This window comes from Sinocyclocheilus rhinocerous, unplaced genomic scaffold, assembly GCF_001515625.1.
Source record: "Sinocyclocheilus rhinocerous isolate Xijiao unplaced genomic scaffold, SAMN03320098_v1.1 scaffold1174, whole genome shotgun sequence".
Lineage (NCBI taxonomy): Eukaryota > Metazoa > Chordata > Actinopteri > Cypriniformes > Cyprinidae > Sinocyclocheilus > Sinocyclocheilus rhinocerous.
Window position 1 is genome coordinate 3,980 of NW_015654557.1, and position 21,207 is coordinate 25,186.

Genomic DNA, 21,207 nt, shown 5'->3' on the forward strand with positions numbered 1-21,207 from the left:
CCATTTATTTCTGCACACATATGCATGCATGCATTCTATTGCATGCATTCTTTTATTTTTATTTTATTTACTCCATTTATTTCTGCACACATATGCATGCATTCTATTTTTATTTTTATTTCATTTCATTTACTCCATTTATTTCTGCACACATATGCATGCATGCATTCTATTTTTTATTTTTATTTTATTTTATTTACTCCATTTATTTCTGCACACATATGCATGCATGCATTCTATTTTTTATTTTTATTTTATTTTATTTACTCCATTTATTTCTGCACACATATGCATGCATGCATTCTATTTTTTATTTTTATTTTATTTTATTTACTCCATTTATTTCTGCACACATATGCATGCATGCATTCTATTTTTTATTTTTATTTTATTTTATTTACTCCATTTATTTCTGCACACATATGCATGCATGCATTCTATTTTTTATTTTTATTTTATTTTATTTACTCCATTTATTTCTGCACACATATGCATGCATTCTATTTTTATTTTTATTTGATTTCATTTACTCCATTTATTTCTGCACACATATGCATGCATGCATTCTATTTTTTAATTTTATTTACCCCATTTATTTCTGCACACATATGCATGCATTCTATTTTTTATTTTTATTTTATTTTATTTACTCCATTTATTTCTGCACACATATGCAGGCATTCTATTTTTCATGTCTATTGTTATTTTATTTACTCCATTTATGCATGCATGCATTCTGTTTCGCATGTCTATTTTTATTTTTATATTTCATTTTATTTACCTAATTTATTTCTGTATGCATGCATTCTATTTTGAATGTCTATTTTTATTTTATTTTAAAATATGAAATATGAACGAGCAACCTTTGAAAACCTGTCTGGATTGTTTATACTTGTATGTCGTTCATTCTGTGATCTAAAAGTAAACGTACTATGGTAAAGGACCCATAAATAGATGTTTTTTCCAGTCTCTGTCACTGTACGCTGCAGTAATGCAGTGCTGCGCTTGTTGCAGCAGACGCTTTGACGGCACTGATACAGACGAGCTATTATCCTATGCTGGACGTGATTGTAGGAGATTATGTGCCACATTAATTACTTAATACTCTTTATAATATGACAATTACTGTAAAATTGAAAATGTTCTTTCACTGAATGAAAACTCGTGGCCGGAGTGTGTGTGCATGTGCAGCAGTCGCGAACACCTGCATCTAAACCTACATCTGATGACTTTATCTCCTTCTCATGTCCTGATTTTAGTTTAGAACAACAACACAAACCTGTATGATGCAGTTGTTTGCATCTCTTTCGCTCATGCAAACCTGAAATCTGTTCAATAAAATAAACAGACAAAATAAATAAATAAATAAATAAATAAAAGCCTGTAAAACTTTTAAACAAAGAAACATTAATAAGAATATAATATAATGTATATATTGCTTAATGTTATTTTTATTTTATTATAAAATATAATTTTATTTATCATATTATATTGCATTGTGTATTATATAACATAATATCTAATAATTCATTATTTAAAAATATTTTTGTTTATTTTACAAAAAATATTTTATTGTTTTTTAATATTATTTGGTATTTTATAAAATTTTCAGTTTATTTTATTTTTTAAAATTTTCAGTTTATTTTATTAAATATTATTGTATTATTTTATTTTATTTGGCAACATTGAATTTTACCTAAAACCCGAAGCTTGGCTTTAGTCTGGTTGTGATTATATATATATATATATTTGTTATTCACATTTTTTAATAGTTTGTGATTGTTTATTATGTTAAGTACTTTGTGAAGCTCCTTTAAAGCGGCTCATTTATAACGTTATTCTGTCTCTCAGATGCTGTAAGTCAGCTTTACTCACATTCATTATTCTTTTACAGAGAGGACAATCCCAGAATGCATTGCACAAGTTCTCAAGAAAAAGAAAAAAAAAATCCATTGAAGATGGGAGAAATGTTGATTATATAGAGGTGTGTATAATTCATTCTGAGATGTATTGATAAAATGTGCAGTCTAATTTAAAAACAGAGTATTTTGTCAGCCTTTAGTGTGCTGCTTTCATGTTTGTTAGTGTGCTGTGTTGTTTTCTCAGTCTCTTGTGTGTCACATGACCAGGGCTATTTATTATGCATTTATTAGAAGTGTGTTTTATGTGTTAGAAGCGTTGTTTTAATATTGTGATGTTCTTAAACACTCATTATGAAATGAATTTCAAGCTTGTTTTGACTGCCTTCTATAATATGCAGTTATCAGGGAGAGTTATCAGAACATTCCTCCAGTAATGTTAATAAAACATTCATTCAAAGTTATCTGGTTTTTAATAACGTTCTCAAAACACTAGCACAAAAACATCGCTCATGGAACATTTTTTTTTCTTCCATTTGAATGTTCGTCTAACATTTTTTAAATGTTGCGACTTGTTTCAGAACATTCAGAGAACACTCAAAAGTAACGTTCACATAATGTTTGCAAAATGATACAATGGAACGTTTCCATAACGTTCGCTCGCATAACCAAGAAAGAACAATTAAAGAACACTCAGAAATAATGTTTTCATAACTTGATGGGAACATTACCAAAACATTCTTAGAACACGTTTTTGTTAGCTGTTTCAGTTCAGTTTACATCAAGAAATGTTGGAAACCGAGTCTTTTAAGTTGAAATAGAAGATTAAATGCATGTTGAGAATTGTAATATTTAGGATGCTTGCAGTACAAAATATAACGATGTTCTAAGTAAGATTAGTAATCATTCTAGAATATATTAAATGAAATTGACACATGAAACTAACTTGATATTTATTACTTAGTTTGATCAGCAAGTGTAAATGCCTTTACTTTTTTACCACATTCCTTCACTACAATAACATGCCTTTATGTTAAAATGAAATAAAACCACTTCTTATAAAGAACAAGAACATGGTCTTCTTTTTAATGAAATACCAATGGTTATATAAGCTAATTATGCATTCTTTATAGCAACTTGTTTACCATATTCTTCATTCTTTCAAGCAGACATATTTATTTCTATAAATAAATGTGTATTAATCTTTAGGGCTACTAAAGTTTTTCAGTCAAGAGCAGTGTGTGATTTTCTGTCTTTCTGTTGTTGCTTGATTAACATCAATGACTCGGACAATAGCAACTAAATTAGGCTGCTATCCCTTTAAAACCGAATGCAATGTACTGATACACATTCTCCCTGCTGTTTACGTTTACTTCAGACGTAATTAACTGTGTTTACGTGAATACTCGTCAAAACTGACAATTCAACATCATTTTGTGTGTAATTCTCCGTTCATGCGACGCGAAAGAGTACTCGCGCGCTGTGAGACGCGCTTTCTGTGTGCGGATGCTTTATTGTCTGCGCTCAGAAAACCGGACCGAATTGAGTTCTCTCTTTTATTTCTATAAATAAATGTGTATTAATCTTTAGGGCTACTAAAGTGTTTCAGTCAAGAGCAGTGCGTGATTTTCTGTCTTTCTGTTGTTGCTTGATTAATATCAATGACTCAATAGCAACTAAATTAGGCTGCTGTCCCTTTAAAACCGAATTCACCGCTGCAATGGATGCAATGTACTGATACACGTTCTCGCTGCTGTTTACGTTCACTTAAGACATAATCAACTGTGTTTACGTGAATACTCGTCAAAACGGACAATTCGACATCATTTTGTGTGTAATTCTCTGTTCATGTGACGCGAGAGAGTACTCGCGCGCTGTGAGAGGCGCTTTCTGTGTGTGTGCTTCAGTGTCTGCTTCAGAAAACCGGACCGAATGCGTCGTCAGATTTATCCATATGTCTGCTCTTCTCTTACTCCCACATATCGACATTTTTGAACGTTTTATGCGACGTGCAGCAAGTGTATGTTAGCTTATGTCCCGTCGGTTCATATGTACGCATCTAACCTTCGAACCACGCAAATGAATCTCTTCCCAAATCGTCCCTCCCTAACATTTTCGTCTCGTTTTTATTCGTTGACGAAAATGTCAATAGATTTACGTCATAGTTTTTGTCATTCAAAAAGAGCTTTAGTTCGTTATCGTCTCGTTGTCGTCAGTGAAAAAAATGTCGTTGACGAAAATTATGACGAAAATTAGTCATCAACGAAATTAACACTGGTCTGTAGTATGCTGTCTATGTAGACAGCGAGACGGCTCACTAGCTTTAGGAGCAGAACTATCTTGTCTGAAGTTTTTGAGCCCTGAACACTGAATCTAACTCATTCGGATTATTTTTCACATCACAGGAGTAGCTGAGTTTTGACTGACGGGACGATATCTGCTATAAATCCCTAGAAAGTAAGCATTGATTGACGTGCTGTTTACTTTCTGTTGCTGGTTGTTGGGACGGTGACAGTCTGAGACAGATATTAGGACAGTATATTACAGCGTCTGGATGTTCAGAACTCATAAAACCACGAACAGAAAGAAGCTCAAAGGATCCCCGATGTTTTATGTTTCTATATGAAATGTGGAATTATGGGATTGCATTTGTTACAGATATTAGATTTTATGAGCTTACTCTTCAAGGAATCTAGTGTTGATAATTACACCAGAGTTCAACAGTTTGGGGTCGGAAAGAGTTTTGTATTGTTTCTGAAAGAAAGATTGTTTCTGCTCACCAAGATTTCATTTGAATGATCATGAATAAAGTAAAAATAGTGAAATATTATTATGATTTAAAACAGCTGTTTTCTATGTGAATATCTGTTAAACTGTAATTTATTTCTGTGATGCGCAGCTGTATTTTCAGCATCATTACTCCAGTCTTCAGTGTCACATGATCTTCAGAAATCAGTATAATATGCTGATTTGCTGCTCAAGAAACATTTCTGATTATTATCAATGTTGAAAACAGTTGTGCTGCTGAATATTATGCCACAGTTGCTGTTTATAGGGATCTTGTACAACCCTCCTTTTTTTATTGGTATATAAACAGGCTTGTGTTTTGATCATCACTCCCATATGGCAAAAAATAGATTTTTAAATATATTTCAGAATTAACTATTTTATAAAAAAATAAATAAATAAATAAATAAAGAATCTTAATATATTTACATATGCTTTCTACCAGTGTATTTTTGTCCTTTTATATATTTGTAAGAAAAATAATATAATATTTTCTGAAAGTATTAAAAAATATACTTTGCCCTCCATATATTTCAATCCAAAAATACATTCACATATGTCACATTTAAAAAATATGTTGTGTATAATATGTGTGAACACATTTATAATAGCAATCTCACTTTACAATGTTTCAAAAAAAATATTAATGTTGCAATATGTAATATACAGTAGGGGTGTGAATCTTCACTGGTTTTATGATTCGATTTGATTATCATGTCAATGACTCGATTCAATTCGATGCTTTGCATCCTCAATTTTCATATACATTTTATATCAAATTTATTTTGTGCATTTTTATTAAATTATATAAGCAGTCTACTTTTTAAAATAATTACAAGTGAATAATAAATCAAAAGAACTGTTAAGAATTTAACCAATATATCTTCAAAACATACAAGCAAATACAAAGTAATAAAGGGTGAAAAAGACAATTACAAGTAAAAAAAAAAGGGAAAAAAAGTACTTTCAGTATCCGAAAGTTTACAACAATCATAGTTATGGGTTTTTCTCTTTTTCCTCTGCATTATTGCTGATTATTACTTATGAGATCATAGACAGCGGCACACACACACACATATATATATATAGGCGTATAGGCTGTAATGCTGGACAGAATGATGATTTTATTAATCATCTCCAATCTACACACTCATACTCTGAACAGAATCTGATGTTTTTCAGTGAATTGAACAGATATGATTAGAAGCGCATCTGAATGTCACAGATTGTCTGTGAATGAAGACGTTGTCACAGCTACAGAAGCATTACTCCGTACAGAAACATCTGGAAAGTACATGGTGCATGTAATGCGTTCTCAGCCGCTCGGCTCCCTGAGAGAGACATTACTCTAAAAAAAACACGACATTCAGAAACACGTCCTGCGTCAGTGCACGCTATTTTAAAGAAGATGTTAAACAAAATTAAAATGCATTTTTCTGCATTTCTTGTCTTTTCTGATGATCACATAATTCACAATCCACTCGAGTGAAAGTCCAGCAATGCAGATATTTCTCACAGAGGCTTGTTTCAATTGAAAGCTAGTAAGAACATTTCATGAATGTTCTAAAGTTATGAAAACGTTACTCCTGGATGTTCAAAATGCCCAGTTTTTTAAATGTTACATGTTTAAACGTTAACAGAACGTTCCATTGTATCATTTTGCAAACATTACTTTTGATGTTACTTTTGAATATTCTCTGAAGAATCTGAAAGTAACATTTAAAAAAACGTTAGACAAACATCCAACTGAAATGTTTCAGAAGAACATTGAATGATGTCTAACATTTTTAGAATGTTATTAAAGACTCTGAATGAACGCTCTATTAGCATTACTGGACGAACGTTTGTATAGAACTTTAAGAGAGCGTTCTGTGGATGTTCTCTGTCAGCTGGGTTGAATAATACATTTACATTTACTCATTAGGTAGAAGCTTTTATCCAAATCGACTTGCATTGCACTCAAGATATATATTTTATCAGTTCATTCATTTCCTGAGATTCAAACCCATGACCTTGGTGTTGCAAGCGAAGAATGCAGGGAAGGAATAATGTGATTCATAAACATGTTTTGCTTTAATGAGCTTCATTTGTGATGATGTTTGTGTATTTCTGTACAGACGGAGCAGCTGATCCCTCAGACGCAGATGTGATTCGGCACGGATCCAGCGGCACTAAAACTACATACAGGAGACGACAACAAATAATGTGAGGAGCAGAAACACAAGTGAGATATAAACTAATAGTATTTAAGAGTGAATTTCAGAAAGACATGTCAGGGTCACATTTCACCTCAGATTTATAAGAAAAAAAGCCTGTTTTTCCACTGTGACATTATTATTCAGGGAAAAAAGAAATACTCATTTCTGTAATGAGTCATTTTTATGCAATTTTTCGTTTTCGGGCTAAAGTACTGTAAGACCTGGACGCGTGACTGAGCTCTCAGGATTCAGCTTTACAACAAACACAAACACCCAGTTTCACGCTGTTTGTCTCTTGTAAAGATATTTGGACACCCAAGGACATCATTATGTTGTGGTTGTCAGTTTTGTGGGGTAGTGATTTTCATGGATTTTCAGACTCAGACCTTGAAAATGGCTTGTTTTGGTCTCTTTAATTAAAGATCAAGAAGGAACCAGATCTCACTGAAGCCAATGAGAAGCTCTCAGTAATGTTGTGATCATTAAATGTTAAAATTTAACCTTCTTAGCTCTGTAAGGCCTGCATTAACAGTTCAATATATATGCAATTTGTTGCAGATGCTGGTTTTTATATAGCCAAAAAAAGGGATGAAATTCTGATGCTTGTGAGATCATTGTGTAGCAGATAATTATATAAAATGCTATACATATCAGTGGTCTCTCTATATCTCCAGTAATAAGATGAGATTGAAATGCTCCAAACATATAATGCAGTGATTGAGAGCTGAAGAAATAACGGCTCCTCAGAAGATGTGAGATGTTCTGGAGGCTTGTGAAGATCATTCCTCCGCTGAGGAACAGTGAAAGTAAAGCTTCTGGAAACAAACGCTCCTCAAAAGATCCTGAGGATCAGATTTGAGACTCTAAAACATGCTTTATAGGGTTAAAAGGAAATGTAAACAAGCAATTGTTACTCTAAACGGAATTAAAAATTCCTTGGCGAAAATAAAAACAGACTCAAATGAGTCTGTGTGACGTATGCAATGGCTTCAGCAAAAATTGTGGGAAGAAACGAATGCTAATCAGCTCCAAACTGGTGGACAAACAAACATTCCTCAACTCTTCTGGACAAGTATGAAATTGCAGCATTGCAGATATTTATTTCTTCCCAAAAAAGGAATGAAATAACTCTCAGGTTGAGTCCATAAATCATAAAGAGTCGAGCCGAATGTTCCAGAAGCTTCTGGGGATCTGGCGAATGTAAAGCTCAAGAACTGTGAAGCTCATCTGATTATCTATTAATTACAGCACACACACACACACACAGAGACACACACACACACACACACACACTTTACAGTGAGGATGGATGAGGAGACGATACGCGCTCCTCTGAGGATTGATCACACACGTCACCGTGTCCTGCTGCACATAGAGACAATACTGATAGTTAAAGCAGTAGTTCAGGCAAAAATAAAAATGCTGTTTCAGACTGAAACCGTACAAACAAACGTGCTGTAGTGGAGACCGGGGATGGTTGTAAAGTTCTTTTAAGCCAGTGCGTTCAAAATGTGATACAAACCAGTTACAAGTGTCTGCTATTACAGTTTTTTACGATCGCTATGACAGTTTTTTCAATACTTCTAACACTTTTCCTAAACTCTTAACACACCAACACACCTACAACACACAATTGACAAAACAGTTAATTTCATGCTCAAAATCACACATTGCAAACTAAACTCCAACACTAATTTTCAAATCACAATAATACACTAACACAATACTCTACATCTACCAAAACACTGCAAGCATGTCTCAAAATCAAATTATTATTCCATAACACTAACACATGTTCTCTTCCAACAGGAACATTTAGTCAATCATAGCACAATATCATAAAAACACTAACATCAGATGGAATTACAGAAACTGCATTATTTTAGGTGTCAGGTCTGACCTTAATAGACAGTATATTGCATTGATCATAGATTGTGTTTTACACTACAGTTTCTTTTTCTTTTTGGGTTTAGTAAATGCATGTATTTTGTTTATTTTGCTGCAGAAATTCAATGCCAAAATCTCAGAGTAGCTTTATAGAATGAACGGTTTATGGGGGAAAAAGAGACAGAGACAGAACTGCTTTATTTGCAGCAGGACATTAGAAAAGGACAGAAACAACCAGTCTTTGGTACAGATCTTCTAAAATCTCACATTTATGCAGGAGTGCACTTTTCCACACAATATCAGCCCAAAGAGGTCCTATTTTACTGTATATCATATGGTCATGCGACTGAAAGAACCTCAACACCTGAGTATGTTTCCTAGATGAGAATAAGCTGTAATTGATATATTTGCATAACTTCAATCAGCTGTTTCTCATTAGCTATGGAATAAAATAAAATGCAGGGGACATATTTGTGCTTCAACTCACAATGTGAACAGCTGTTCACTTTGACTTTAGCCTATAAGTTAGTTTTAGAACATGATGTTATCTGTTCTGACATTCAGTGTGAAAGCATTCAAAAATTTGCCCGTAAAATTACATTGTTTTGGTCTTGGTTGAGCTTGTGTGTAAACAAAGTTCAAGCATTTTAAATTTGTGTTAACTCTATGCATTCTGTGTCAAAGCAACAAGAAATGTGTTGATTGTATAGCCTACACAGACGGATGTTGTGCTAACTGTGTTAAGAGTTTAGGAAAATTGTTAAAAGTATTGAAAAAATTGCATAGCGATCGTAAACAACTGTAAATGGCGTAGCTGTTATCTCTGCAGCACAAACAGAAAATGCATGTGGTTTAGTTTCAAACACGAGGAGTGGAATGTTACAATTCAGCCCATAGTCTGGGTTAGGGGTGAGATGTAACATTGTGAAATAAGGATTATGACAAAAAATTTATTTTTTTTTAAATTTGATTTAACACTGACTTTTCAACATAATGTGTGTGTGAGAGAGAGAGTGTGTGTGTGTGTGTGTGCATGTTTATGTGGTCTATGAGGACACAAATTTGTATAATGACATAGGTATTACAACGAGAAGGTGATTTATGAGGACATTTTGAGTGTCGCCGTAATTTAAAAGGCTTATAAATCATTCAGAATGATTTTTTTTGAAAATCTAAAAATGCACAAAGTTTCCTGTGAGGGGTAGGTTTAGGGGTAGGGTTGGTGTAGGGCAATAGAATATACGGTTTGAACAGTATAAAAACCATTACGCCTATGGAGAGTCCTCATAAACCATAAAAACCAACATGTGTGTGTGTGTGTGTGTGTGTGTGTGTGAGTGTGCGTGTGAGCGTGTGTGTGTGTGTTTGTGTGTGTGTGTGTGTGTGTGTGTGTGTGAGTGTGTGCGTGCGTGCGTCAGTAATAGTGACTGGCCATAATAAAAGTGAAGTTGAACACTTGAACATTGCTTGTGTGCGAGCATGTTTGTTGCTGTCAGTTATAATTCAAAATGCTGAGACATCACTCAGTCTGTCTTTGTCTTCCAAGATTTAACCATACTGAAATTCAAAGAAAACGAAGAGTTCATTTGCAAACACAGTTAACTCCGTTTATAGGTAACTTACAAAATTAAAGTTCATTGAAAGCATGTTTTTAATATATTAAAAGTTCTTTTTTTGGCAAAAGCAGATAACTCCACATTTCACGTTTCAGAGTTAAACAAAAACACTTGTTTAATCTTTGTATTCTCCTCAGCTGACAATGTAGACGCCTGACGAAGTTTGTTGTTGTGATTACACGCAATACAGGGAGCGTTTCCCTCACCACTGTAAAGTTTGAAATCATAACCACTGTGAATTGCAAACTTTCCAGTGATGTCTGTGAGAAAGGGAAATTCGCTCCACAAGCTCGCGCATCTGCTTTACTTAACATTTTAATGTGTACAGAAGCGCAGTATCGGGCCAGTATCGGCATCGGTGCATCCCTAGCTTATTCCCAAAAGCATGTGAAAACTTTTTTTTTTTTTCACAGGTTTGACGGTATTTTCTAATTTATGAAGTGATAAAAAGAGAAATCCAAAATCTCCTCTGTAAAAACCTTTAACTTCAATATGGAAACAAAATCAAACAAGAATTTTGAACAGATTTCTGCTCTGGAAATGTATGCAAATGAGTGCATATTTAGGTAGATAATGCATCATCTGCATATTTAAACATGACTTGTCTTACGAGTTTAAGGGCCTCATGATGCATCGGATTGCAGTGATTTAATAGCTGTCAGAGTCGAGACACTTTTAGACGTCTAGTGTCTCAGTGGCATTTGCTGCTTGCTTGATTTGATTTTCTACAGAGGCCAAAAGGACACGCAGCAAGAGACCACCGGCTTTACAAAGCGGTCCCCAAAGACCAGGCCTTTTACCTTCAGACGCTCCTGTACACTTACAGAGCACTTTATCAGATCCCCATCATGCATCCCTGAGATCTGGCCTTTTTCTCTACCCTGTAAAGTCTTAAAGCTTGAATAAAAGTCTTCCAGCTGGAATAGCGTGGGCACACATATACTGCTCTTATTAAAAAATAAGAGCAGACCTTTGGCCTGCGAGTACTGCCTGATTTGATCAGGTCTTCCTCTCTTTAAAGTAGCAGCGATTGCATCTCAGATGGCATTAGCGCAGCCGCGGTGCGTCATTAATCTCGCGCCATAATGAGTTCCTGGGCATGTTTACTGTCGGCGAGCTTCTGAAATCAAAGAGGAGTTGCCTCATGAACGCTAAATAAACGCTGACTCCACATCGCAAACAACAGTTTTATGATGCTTATAAGACTACATTCACTGTAGAAAGTTGCAGTGAAATGCAAATCAAACATCCTATACTGCTGCAGTTTAATCTGGGGATTGCTGCATTAGGCCCAATGCAATACACTACTGGTCAATTAAGATTTTTAATGTTTCTGAAAGAAGTCTCTTCTGCTCAACAAGGCTGCATCTATTTGATCAAAAATACAGAAAAATTGTGAAATAGTTTTGCAATTTAAAATATCTGTTTTCTGTGTGAATATCTGTTCAGATGTAATTTATTTCTGTGATGTGCAGCTGTATTTTCAGCATCATTACTCCAGTCTTCAGTGTCACATGATCTTCAGAAATCATTCTAATATGCTGCTCAAGAAACATTTCTGATTATTATCAATGTTGAAAACATTAATATTTTTGTGGAAACTGTGATACATTTTATTTTTCAGGATTCACAGATGAACAGAAAGTTCAAAAGAACAGCGTTTATTTGAAATAGAAATCTTTTGTAACATTATAAATGTCTTTACTGTCACTTTTGATCAATTTAATGCGTCCTTGATTAATACAAGTATTTTATTTATTTTTAACACTGAAGACTGGCGTAATGATGCTGAAAATTCAGCTTTACAGGAATTAGATTTTACTATGTATTCTCATAGAAAACAGCTATTATATACTATTATAGTATTGTTCTGTTTTTACTGTATTTTTTATCAAATTAATGCAGCCTTGGTGAGCAGAAGAGACTTCTTTCAAAAGCATAAACATTTCTTAAATATTCCAATCTTTTGTCCGGTATATACTGTATATGAATTTGGATGCTTCTAGGTATCTAAACTTGATTTCGTGCATCGCTGCTTTCTGAATGTCGACTGCAATTCTTAACGATCGAAGTACATTTTAATTATAGACAATTTTAAATACTATACACATATTTATAGCACTGGTTTAAATGCAGGCAAGAGCACGTGTTAAAGATGTTCAAAGGGATGCAGTGCATTGGCTAAGCACTGGTGTGAAGCACATGTCAGGCATTAGTGTTCATGTGTGACATTGCTAATCACATGTTATACAGCAAGCAAGCAACTCTAATTGGCTTACTAATAAAGTGCTAGCATGAAGTTTCTGTACGCATATCATTGCTTTTCAAAGGTGCATCCTATTAACCATGATCCACGTGTGTCTTACTGGAAGACGCAACATCAAAGCGTGTTCCTGATGAGCTCGGCTTTCAGAATGCATGATTAGAAAGAGAAATCAGGCCTGATGCACGATGTGTCGTGGATTTACAGACCCGGATCAAGGTTGTGAGGTTTCTTATTGCATTAATGCATGTATATAAATGAAAATGCGATTCAAAAAAGAAGCGTTTCCAAATGCATTTCGCCAAACAACAAAGACTCTATGGGAGAGAATTGAGGATACCAGGAAAATGCATTTCAGTGTGCATAAAATGATTTCCTGAGTGCGCTTCCTCATGCATTTCTATTCAAACTAGCAGCAAATTTGACTAAAACATCAAAAATGAGCAAAAGCTCTTAAGCGGGGATAAAAAGAGGTTGGGTCAGACTTATTCAACCTGATTCTGGGTCGTGCAAAACAGGAGGGCAATTTTCTTAGCTCCATAAACACGGGTAATAAACTTTCTTTTCACAAGAGCTTTTCAAGATGATTTAGACCTGGAGTAGAGCATAAAAACACACAATCTTGGGGAAAGAAGCTTCTTGCATTGTTGCAGTCATAATAGATCAAACTCAGTCCGTGGAAGTTTATTCCCGAGACAACAGCCCAACGTCCATCTCAAACACTTTTAACAGCGATGTTCTGAATGAGATGCAGCTGTCACTTCAAATAGCATCTGAAGAAAAGGCTTCAATACGACTTTAGCTCTTTTAAATGTGTCTGAATCTCGTTTCTGTTTTTTACTCGTGTGATGAAATGTCAGTCATATGTCAGAAAGACGTTACGCTCGTCCCGTTCCAGAATCCTTCATCAAGCAGCGGCTAATGCGACGTGACAGAGGCCTTCCGTGCGGAAAAAAGAGTAGACGGTAAATGCAGTTTTGCTGTTTTTCAGTTAGATATCATCTAGAGACCTGCGTGAGTGTGTAGTCAATGTGGAGAATGTTCAATGGCTCACACTTTATTTCAATGTCCAATTCTTGCCATTAACAAGCCATTAACTGAGTTTGCCTCAGTATACTCCTAATTTGCTGCTTATTAATAGTTATAAGGTAGTTGTTAAGTTTAGATGTTGGGTGGGATTAGGAATGTGTGCTTTATAACAATAAACAGCCAATATGTTAATGATATAGGCATGCTGATAAGCAACTAGTTAATAGAGAGAATTGGTCCCTGTGCAATGTCAGCTGCATCAAGATGATAAAATACAAAAACAAGCAGAAATTATTCCAAATGCGTTTTAACTTGATCCAAAAAACCCGAGGACAGCAGAATGTTCGAATTCGTGTGCAAGCATATGAGTGCAACTGAGAAACACAGAAATTGTTCTCAGACCAAGTTTTGGTTAGAAAGTATGATGAGAAGCCGAACTGTTCAGAAAGTTTGAAACCATAACCACAAATTCATATAACTGTGCACTATAAATGTGCCAAATTTCATAGCTTGTTCTATGGGCTGCCGTAGACTTAAAGGAACGGTTCACCTGAAGATGAACATTTGCTGAAAATCTGCCCACCCTCAGGCCAGAGTTTGTTTCTTCATCAGATTTGGAGAAATTGCATCAGTCTCTCACTGCAAGTGAATGGGTGCCGTCAGAATGAGAGTCCAAACAGCTGATAAAAATATCACAATAATCCACAAGTAATCCACAGCACTCCAGTCCATCACAATAATCCATAATAACGCTTCCTCCAGCGAAAAAGTGTTCTGGTGTGAATCAGGAGAGAAATCTGCACAGATCAAGCAGCGTTTAAACAGCTCTAAACTAATATGTGGCTGGATTTTCATGCGAGAGACAACAGCAGATGCACTTTTTCACTGGAGGAAGAGTTATTATGGATTATGAACTCTATGTATTTTAGTTAAAAAGGTCTTAATGCTGGATTGTTTCAGCTGCTTTTGTCTTCTCCAGATGTTCACTGATGGACTGGAGTGCTGTGCATTACTTGTGGATTATTGTGATGTTTTTATCAGCTGTTTGGACTCTCATTCTGACGGCACCCATTCACTTGCAGTGAGGCAGTGATGCGATGCTACATTTCTCTAAATGTGGTAATGTAACACATCTCAAAGGATGTTAGGGCCTGAGTGAAAGTATGCAATGTGAAAAATCTCAGCACGCACAGCAGAAAAAAACAATAATTTGCCGCTCAATCCGCCATGCTTACTATTCATGGAAAATAAACATGTTTATACAAAGCGAGGTAAAAATAAGAGCGTTTCTCTGCATGCATGTGTGAGCATATTTAACAAAAGCAAGTGGCGACTGTAACTTGATTCATATTTCAGTTGCTTAAACATACTTCATTGCGTGGTTTTATTGCTCATGCGTCATCCAGAAGATCTTATTTTCTCTATCATTCATTCGTGCGTAATCACACACGCCGTCTGGCAGGAGGAAAAAATGATTACAATGCAAATGAATTTGGATGGTTTAAGCATTTTTCTGAAAGAGATGCTTATTAACTGTGTCAAATCACATATTCATATAGTTATGAGTTTGACTGGGCCAGAGCTGAACAAACACTGTGAAGCTGCTGCATTATTGGTTATTATATTCAGTACAATGCCATTCAGATTACAAGAAGAACATTTAAATACAAGTAAATTAAAATAAAATGTTCTAAGATATTTCTCCTCCAGAGTTTCTGAGATCTCATCAATGTCTCAAATGCCAGATATTTCAATATGCAAAAGAAATTGGTAATAAATTTCACAAATAATTACAAAGAAACAACACATTGAACACATTTGAATTAAATGTGACATTTTGAAGTAGTAAAAATGAAATGGTATTTTCTTGTAAAACACTCCAATCCTTGTTTTATTTACAGTGTAATCTTGCTTTACGATGACCTATAATGTTCAATAATTATTATACTATTAATTATAAATATTATTATTAATATTATTATTTACGATTATTATTTTTTGTTATTAATAGTAATAATAATAATTACAATTACGATAATTGTAATAATAATAATAATCATTATGATGATGATGATTATTTACAATTTTGATCATTATAATTATTATTTATTATTATTTACAATTACGATAATTATAATATAATTTATGGACTCATTTGTGTGTATGTTTCCTCTAATTTTAGGAGAAACATGGAGGAGATAAAGCTGATCCTTCACTGCAGCAGAACTCCTGAGCAGCATCTGAGCGCTGCATCTGCTAAAGCGTTTGTAAGCGTATTATTTCTGCAGGATTCTTGGGTCGTGATGTAGCCTAAAACCCCAGAGGCTCACGGGGGTCTGATGCCGGTTCATCAGGATGGAGCCCACGGGCCACTGCTGTAGATGTGCAGTGGAGTGTGTCAGACGCCGGATGAGATGAGATGAAGCCTACAGATGCACGGTCTGAATATATGACTGAATCATGAAACACTCACTCTGCTGGTTGCCAAGGCGTTGCTATGTGGTTGCTAGGGTGATCTGTGTGGTTGCTAGGTGTTTTCTTCCTATCTCACATATGGCTTGGGTCCCTCCTTTAATGTGCGTCTTAGGGATTTTTGTCCGCCTGTTTTATCGTCCAGCACAGGGATACACCATTTATTTTGTCAACCAAAACCTGAAATATTCACTTCACGTTCCCCCGAGATTAATATTTAATTTAATGACACATTCGCACATTCACGGTTTTTTTCTGATGCCGATTAATGATCACATATTATGGAAGTAAATAGATGAAATATTGAATATTTTTAGTAAGTATTTTATTTTTTACTTTGCAGCTAGACTTTAAAGAGAACTCAAACATCTATAATAATAATTATTATTATTATTGTTGTTGTTGTTGTTGTTGTTATTTACAATTATGATGATGATAATAATAATTTTACAAATGTATTATTATTATTATCTTTATTTTTAATTACAATTATGATGATAAATAAATAGTGTTGTTATTGTTTACAATTACGATAATGATAATAAATTTTATTATTATCATTATGACATTGATTATTATTATTATTATTATTGTTGTTGTTGTTGTTGTTGTTGTTGTTGTTGTTTACAATTATGATGATGATGATAATAATTTTACAAATGTATTATTATTATTATCTTTATTTTTAATTACAATTATGATGATAAATAAATAGTGTTGTTATTGTTTACAATTATGATAATGATAATACATTTTATTATTATCATCATGACATTAATTATTGTTTTTATATTATTATTATTATCATTACGACTAATTATTATTATTATTATTATTGTTGTTGTTGTTGTTTAAACTGTAATACAACAACAAAAATAGAAATATATTAACCTGCTTTTATAAATCACAATTGTTCTGTTAAAAATCATAATTCTAATAATGTTACACTATATGCTACAGTACTTATATTTATCTCTTAAACAGGTCGGATCACGGGCTGCTCGTGTGTAAATGAACACAGCGCCACAGTTCACTTTGAAACACAGCACATTAGACTAGATTTAATCAAATCTCAGCTTATATCATGCCTATATCACATGTATTTTAATTTTACATTTCACAGAATTAATTATTAGCTTTTCATCAACTCTCAAATCCAGGGAATCCAGCAGATGAAAATGTTCAGTATGATCACTAGTGCATGTTTATAATGCATGACTCTTCATAAACAGAGTGTTACATATGTTGTGTTTTATGCCGTAATGGAATTATGAGCGTTTTCTGTGTTTTTGTTCTGTTCTCTTGTCTTTAAATGAGTATATTGTCTCTGCGTGTCGCACAACAGCGCGGCGGCCGTTCAGTTTTACTGCGGGTCTCTTGGGCGCCTTTAGCTTGATTAAAATCTATCACCTCATTCCCCGCTTCAGCGAGCTCATTTACGCTTCCTTCGTGGACGTTTGGCGGGACATCGCTCCCTAACCGCTCACTTTTCTCTAGCTGTCATATTATCAGCCAAAAGCCATATCCCTTCACCATGATGTAGTGCCGGACCTATTTTCACCTGTATAACATTAGAATATTCCTAGTGAAGCCCGAGGCCTGAATTTCCGATGGGTTAAAGAACAACGCGCTCGGTTCGAGGAGAGAAAATGAGTGTATGTTCGGTGAGAAACACACACTGTTATTATGGACTCGCTCTGATTTAGATCAGTTTTGTAGCTTTAAAAGAGTAGTTCACCCAAAAATTTAAATGTGCTGAAAATATGCACATGCTCAGGACATCCGAGATCAGGATGAGTTTGTTTCTCCGTCAGATTTGGAGAAATTGCATCAGTGTCTCACTGCAAGTGAATGGGTGCCGTCAGAATGAGAGTCCAAACAGCTGATAAAAACATCACAATAATCCACAAGTAATCCACAGCACTCCAGTCCATCAGTTAACATCTGGAGAAGACAAAAGCTGAGACAAATCCAGCATTAAGACATTTTTAACTCCATAACCCATAATAACGCTTCCTCCAGTGAAAAAGTGCATCTGCTGTGCAGATTTCTCTCCTGATTCAGACCAGACCACTTTTTCACTGGAGGAAGCGTTAGTAAGTAAATTCATTTCATTTTGATTGGACTGTTGCTTAAAAGCTCAAATAAAGCCCTGGGACAGATGTAGGGCAAGAATGAACATTTACCCGTGTGAATTTTCCAGCTTTGGTGTTTCCTTTGTTGTGACCTCAAATCATGAGGAGTGCATAGAAAAGCAGAGCTGTGTTCTGGAGAGGGTTGGGACTGTGAAAGTGCTTTGAATTTGTGTCAGTCAGATCTGATGAGACTTGAACAAAGACTCTGTTGTTGAACACAGAAGTTCAAAGGCGTCGTTGGGCTCTAATGCCTCATTTGAGCTCTGATGATGACCATAGAAGCTCATCCGCAGGAGCTCCTATTAATGTTACTCCATCAGCAGCCTTAAGACAAAAATACAGAATGCCTTATCAACAGAAAGCTGTATTTTATCTGTCTCGCTCGACGCACAATCCAGTAATTAGCAGGTCTTCTATTGTGTGACAGGACGCAAATGATGGGCTTGAGGAGTCTGACCCGCTAATTAACACCTGAACCCTCTAAAGCTCGTCAGCAAACAGTTGTTCAAGATTCACCCAAATGTTTATGTTTGACTGACTGCAAAATTTAGGTTGCATGAGAAGAATTTCAGCATTATGACAGCTACTTGCACTGCATAGGCCGATGCATACATTTGTATTTAACTAACTAACTAACTAAATAACTAACTAACTAACTAAATACATTAATTAATTCATTTATTTATTTTTGCTTATTTGCTTGAAGAAAATTATGCTTTGCATAATAGATGCTTTGCAATGAGTCTTATAATATATTTAATAGGACTCATTGCAAAGCATCTTATTGGTCCTAAAATATCCATAATTTTCCATATATATATATATATATATATATTTATTTTTTTGCTTTGCATTAATGAGAATGTCACTAAGCAGTCCTAATTATAATTTCTTGCTTTTTTCCCTTCAGATTCAGATTTGAAACATGATCTGGTCCATGTTTTTGTGAGATTCACCTGCAGTTTGCTTCTTCAGTTTGCTTTAATATCTGGGGAGATTCTAGCGAGTATTTGACTGGATGTGGATTTATATTTTTGGTTGCTTTCCCAGAAGAGAAAGAGAAACAAAAGAACACACACACACACACACACAGCTCAACATTTCACCCTTTTTTGGCACCAAAGAAGGCTGTTTTAGAAACAATTATTTGTATAATAATATTTTTTTCTAAAACAAAAAATAAATAAATATATTATTCTCAATTGTAGCCTAATTCTCATTAGATTCTCATTACTGCAATACTGTATTTAAAAGTTTTGGGTTCTTTTTTTTATTTTTTATTCTGCATACATTTGTAGTCATATTTAATATAACAATATATTTTTAGATATGTATATGTACTATATATATATATATATATATATATATATACATGAACCCAAAGCCTCCAGACTGCTCTTTAAACAGCTCGTGGGTCTGACGGAGCGCCGCTGACAGACAGATGGAGGTTTATGTCTGCTGTCTCCTGTCTGTGCCGGGAAGGACAAACACAAGCAGCACACAGATGGAGTTTAACTTACAAACCAGCAAACAGGCTCGTACTCCACTGTCTGTCACTCTCTCTCAGCCCTAATGAATTATTTCCAAAGAAAAGTCTGTGAAATCGGAAAGCCGCCCAATTAAATAGCAAACATAGTGGACCAGACAACACCAGCGACGTGTTTGGAAGACAAGCTACACAATTAGACTGTTTATTGGGGGTGTTTATTAAAATATTTGTTTTTCAGCACACATTTCAGATTGACTGTCACTCTGTTTAGTCTGTTTCATGTCAACAGGTGGCGCTGCTTCAACAACATGATCAATACATCTCATTATGTCCTTATGCGTCCAGAAGAAATATTGATAAGAGAAATCTAATGCAATATTGTAATGCAAACGTCTATTTGACGTCTGCATTACATCTGCAAGACATATTTTTAGAGTGTTTGCTCATCTGCTATACTTCTATCAGACGTTTCCTATCAGATGTCAAATAGACGTTTAGAAGACGTTTAGAAGATGTCTTTAAGATGTTTATGATTTAGAATGCATGTAAATCTGACATCTTAAAGACGTCTATTAGATGCTTGTACCCAAATAGCACACATACGTCTGCAAGACGTCTGTTAAAGATCTGGAACGCATCTGCTGTGGACAAACATCTGATAGACGTCTTTAAGATGTCAGTTTTACATCATAAACATCTTAAAGACATCTTCGAAACGTCTATTTGACATCTGATAGGAAACGTCCCATAGATTGCAGATGAGCAAACGCTCTAAAAAAAAAATATATATATATATAGACACTGTATATATATGTGGTACTCCCTTAACAGATATAGATATTTAAATCAAATCACAGTCAGCAAATAAATAACCATATGTACAGAAATGTTCTAAATCTTCCACACATCTGACTTATAAATATCTCAGATTAACAACTCAGGTAAGTAATTCAAGTAATACACTGATGACTCGGATGAATGATACATGAATGCACTTCTCTATGACACAAGTATCTTAACATTACTAATAACACAAATGATACACTGAAACAAATTATTTGAACATTAAAGCATGTCAATTATAGTTTGACATGAAATTCAATAAAGTTAACTAACCTTAATGAGAGAGAGAGACGAGAGTTAATATATATATATATATAATAAATCATTATATAAAATTTTATATATTAGCATAAGCATCTTTTAAAAACGTTTATTTTAATCTATAAAATATAATTTGTTGTAGGCCTTGCTCGCCCTTGTGACGTACATAAAGGTATGACTCATGAATAAAATAAATCATTTTTTAATGACGCAATCAATCAAACAATCAAATGAATATTTTAGTAATAATACATGATTAAAAATCAAATAAATGTCGTTCTAAAATTGTAAGAACTTTACTTTTAGGGTTTGGTGAATTTAGTAATTAGTATTAGCTTCACGTGTGAGTGAGTGAGTGTGTGTGTGTG

At 34.4% G+C, this 21,207-nt stretch overlaps 1 long non-coding RNA gene across 1 annotated transcript; it reads left to right on the top strand.

The window, feature by feature from the left end:
- The first annotated feature begins 1,947 nt into the window (after positions 1 to 1,947).
- LOC107717648 (uncharacterized) lies at positions 1,948 to 15,968 on the top strand. Its single transcript, XR_001637329.1, has 3 exons — positions 1,948 to 1,984; positions 6,764 to 6,870; positions 15,822 to 15,968. It is a non-coding gene; the product is annotated as an uncharacterized LOC107717648 (long non-coding RNA).
- The last annotated feature ends 5,239 nt before the right edge of the window (positions 15,969 to 21,207 follow it).